The sequence below is a fragment of the Hipposideros armiger genome, unplaced genomic scaffold, assembly GCF_001890085.2.
Source record: "Hipposideros armiger isolate ML-2016 unplaced genomic scaffold, ASM189008v1 scaffold_156, whole genome shotgun sequence".
In the NCBI taxonomy this organism is placed as follows: domain Eukaryota; kingdom Metazoa; phylum Chordata; class Mammalia; order Chiroptera; family Hipposideridae; genus Hipposideros; species Hipposideros armiger.
Window position 1 is genome coordinate 738,103 of NW_017731506.1, and position 4,521 is coordinate 742,623.

The 4,521-nt window shown below is 39.7% G+C and overlaps 1 protein-coding gene across 1 annotated transcript in view; it reads left to right on the top strand.

The window, feature by feature from the left end:
• The window catches only part of ARL14EPL (ARF like GTPase 14 effector protein like), a 26,790-nt gene that overhangs the window by 975 nt on the left and 21,294 nt on the right, over window positions 1-4,521 (top strand). The gene's annotated exons all lie outside the window — the stretch shown is intronic.

A 4,521-nucleotide genomic window follows, 5' to 3' on the forward strand; every position in this document is an offset into this window, starting at 1 on the left:
GCCAGAGGGCCCCGGTTCGGATCCCACATGTGAGGGCCAGTGACACTGCCCTCTACAGCTAAGATGCTGAACAACAGCTCGACCTGGGGCTAGGCTGCCATGGATCGCCGGCAACGGCGTAGGCTGCAGCCCCTGCTGCAGTGGGTTGCCATGGGCTACTGTGTGTAGCCAGCAGCCGGCGTGAGCAGCCAGCAGCTGCTGTGAGCGGCCGACCGAAGCCGGCGACTGATCTGCTTCGCCCAAGAAGAGCGCAATGATGGTGCCAACTTGGGCCAGTGAAGCAACGTCCTCCACAACTAGACTGAAGAACAAAAAGGATGGCAATTTGTCTGTTCCCCTTCTCCCAATTCCCTAGCGCTGTCCCATCCCCCAACTCCCCAATAAAAATCTTTAAAAAAAAAACAAAAAACATTTCAATAAGCATAAAGTGAAAATACAAGTAGTCCCAAAAGAGTTAATTTCTTGTTTTAGCCAGTATTTGCCATCTTAAAACAAAGAGAATAAGAAATTAAAAGTTTAGTACTCAAAATAACAAAACTACATAAATATAAAATAAATGTAAATAATTAAATTTCCAAATAAAGTTTATTTTGAAACTTGTATGTACATTTGTAGCATTTATGCTTCTGAAATTATTAAAACTTAAAACTGAACTAAGTCTTTTGAAAAAAAATAAAACATATACAGTAATACCTTGGTTTGCAAGCATAATTCATTCTGGAAACAAACTACTCATATTGCAAGACATCGCTTGTTTACCACGTTAAAATGTATTAGAAATGTTTACTTGTCTTGTGGAACACTCACAAACCACATTACTTGCAATCCAAGGTTTTACTGTATATGAAAGTAACTTTGAAGTCACTATGGCAACTTGATTTAATCTATGCACAGTAGTGCCTAAATAATATTGCCATTTCACACAACTAGTGATGAAATGATATATAAATCTAGAAGTTGTATAGTATAAAATACCTGTTATATAGCTATGTAGTCTTTATTCTTCAGTACTACCATCTTGATTTAATAGAAACTCTGCTAGGTACATATACCAGCTCCTTTCATTACTCCCTGGTTAGAAAAAAATCTAACCAGATGAATAAAAATTATTTTAACTTGAGTACTTTAAAATCCTAAGTGGAATTTAGAGGCATAGAATGAAAAATACAGATAGAGACCTCTGCTCTATTTAAAAAATTAATATCCTTGGATCAGGATTTTAAAAATGCTAAATTGCAGCCATTTTTATAGAAAATTTCCCTATGCAAGTTGTATCTTTAAAAAGCATATTATAATTTATTTTGTGAGAAAAGGCTATCTGTGTATGTGTGTGTGTACATATTGGGTTGTCGGAAAGGCATGACGTATTTTGTCTGTTTTTCAAAGGTCATTTATTTATAAAGAAAACAAAGATCAATCAATGATATATTGCCCATTTTGTTCGATAATCTTTTGCCATCTTTCAGTGAGCTTAATCCTCATTCATAGAAGGACCTGCATTTGTGAAAAACTGAACAAGGTGCTGATTTACAGCCTCACCTGAATTGAATGTTATACCACGCAAGGAGCTTTGAAGAGAGAAAAACAAGTGGGAGTCTGATGGCACAAGGTCAGGCAAGTATGGTGGGTGTGACAATACATCCAATCCAAGCTCCAATAATTTTTGATGGGTGATCAAACTTGTGTGTGGTCTCGTGTTGTTGCGATGGAACACAACTCCTTTAATTAACAAGCTCTGGACTATTCTGGATGATGGATTTGTTCAAACTGTCCAATTGCTGACAGTACACATTCAAATTGATTGCTTGGTTCCTTGGTAGGAGCTGAAAAAACACAACACCTTTAAAATCCCACCACACTGAGAACATAACCTTCCTCTGATGAATGTCTGCTTTCGATGTCGTTTGAGGCAAATCATCACGTTGGGACCAAGACTGTTTGCGCACCACATTGTTGTAGACAATCCACTTCTCATCACCATTTATCAGTTGCTTTAAAAAAAGATCGTTTTCTTCACATTTAATGAGCATATTGCAGATATTTATACACGCCATCAAATGAACTTGTTTGAGTTCATGTGGAACCCAAATATCAAGCTCGCTTATGTATCCCAGCTTCTTCAGGTGGTTGTGAATGCTTGAATGATGGATGTTCAATGTTTCTGCAATCTCTCGTGTCATGTAATGTGGGTTTGACTGGATCAATGCCTTTATTTTGTTGTCATCAACCTCGATGGATGTCCCTGACCGAGGGACGTCGTTGAGATCCAAATGACCAGCACGGAATTTCGTGAACCATCGTTGGCACTGACATTCTTGTAGAGCATTGTCACCATAAACTTTATGCAACTTTTCACAAGCTTGATGCAAATTCTTCCCTTTATGGAAGTAAAACAGTAAAATATGGCAAAAATGCACAGTTTGGTCTTCCATATTCAACTTGCTGTAAAATCTCCAAAACTCAACCAAATCGTTCAATTTAGAATGAAGCTAGAACTGTCAGCTGACAAATGGCATAGCAATAACATAGATGCGAATGACTCTAGTACTTCCAAAAATGAACTAGTGCCATCTTTTGCAAACATGTGTCATGACTTTTCCAACAACCCAATATAACCCAGTATATGTATGTGTTTGCATAAATAGTATGTGTGTGAACACGTATCTGTCCTAGGCTGAACTGCACATTGATTATGATTGCCATGGAAAAGAAACAGCAGGACATTAAGTGGGAGAAATCATAGGCGCACTTTACTTTCTCTCACAAACAATGCCAAATTGCTGAAAGTGGGCTATATTGATGAGTCCTGGACCCTGGGTGTTCATAGATATATATCAGAGGAGTAAAGAGGTGCTAAGCATGTGGTTTGCAGGAGTTTCTTTTCTGTCTTCAGTGCAATGATTACTCTATCCTTTAGAATGGCCCTTCAATCTTAGCATATCTTACTTGGGGTTAACACAGTTTGTTAGTCCCATCAGTTGCTATGAACCTGAACAATCCTTAATGATGCCAGAGGTCTCATGCCTCATTTAGGTATTGTCCAAGGAACACTCTATAACAGAAAATAAGTATGTTTTCTTTCAGAAAGTGTTTTTTTGACTTACCAATGGTGAGCAAAAGGCCTTAATCATTAGCACCAGAATGTGACTTCAGTATTTATGAACTCCTGTGAGAGGTAAGTAGGATGAGAATAATGATTTCTTCATAAGGTTGATGTTCTCTCTCATCTCCCTCTACCCCAACACATATGAGTACTCCATATTTTAGAAAAAAATATACTTATAATTTCAGAGAGCAGTATGACCTATCCAACTCAAAACAGTATAATTGATCAGAGAGGAGTTGTGATCAGCAGGAAAATATTACTACCTACTGAGTGCCCTCCACATATGATATACTGAGCTGTGTGTTACACTTTATCTCATCCTCAAAATAACCCTGTGAGGCTATGCATCCATTAGGATCCAGTCAGAAAAACAGAAACCAGACCATTTTTTGTTTGTTTGTTTTACCGAAGAGATTTTAATGTTAGGGAGTTGTTTAACATCTACTAGAGAAGTGAAAAAACAAAACAAGACCCCTAAGTTATATAGTACAGGAAGTAGTTCTCTCCCTTAGGGCAGGAGAATACAGGGCAAAGATTGGAGATACTGGAACGTAGAAGCTTGAACTAGAAAGTACAGAGTTTCTGTTTTGTTTGATTCCACACACATGTCCTTATGCCAAATCTCAGGGTCTCCTTTCCCATCAATGCTCTAATTCTCACAGTAGAGACTTAGCAACGGCACGAATTCCACTTGTAATGATACATCCTGTAGAACAGCAGCTATAAGAATTGGGAGATTCTTTTAGACTGCCTTTGAAGTTCTCTGTGACTTGAGCTGATCGTTTTCTTCCTGTAATCATCCAGCGCACTCAGAAATAGCCATCCTGTTCCATATCCTTACAGTCACAGTGGTTAAACACAGTAGCCACTGGGTCCCCAAAGCCACTTGCTTCAGTAGGTACTTGATTGTAATCAATCACAGGTGATGACCTGACTCATCACGGTGGCACCAGGGATCAGGGCTGTGTTCAAGGACAGGCCATGATCTGAATTCCACCTTGAGAGTCTATTTCCTGGGAGTTGGCTGGTATCAGTCAGGGTCCAGTCAGGAAGACAGAAATCAGATCAGCTTTTGTTGATTAAGAACTTATGATAAGGAATTGGTGTCCAAGGAACCGAAAAGTCAAAAGAGTAATAATGAGATAACAGCAAGATAGGAACTGCAAGAAATAGCTAGCACTCCTGGGGTGGGGGCACCAAAGGGGAGGAAGGGGTGGGGTCATTTAGAACCTGGGAGCTGGCGTTGGTGCCTCAGAAGCTCAGAGAAAGAGTCTGGCAGAACTTTCTCTAACCCAGACCTACTGGACGGGATAGGCTTGACAGGTGCGGAAGCCCCAGGAAAGAGTCTGGCAGAACTTTCTCTAACCCAGACCTGCTGGACGGGATAGGCTTGACAGGTGCGGAAGCCCCAGGAA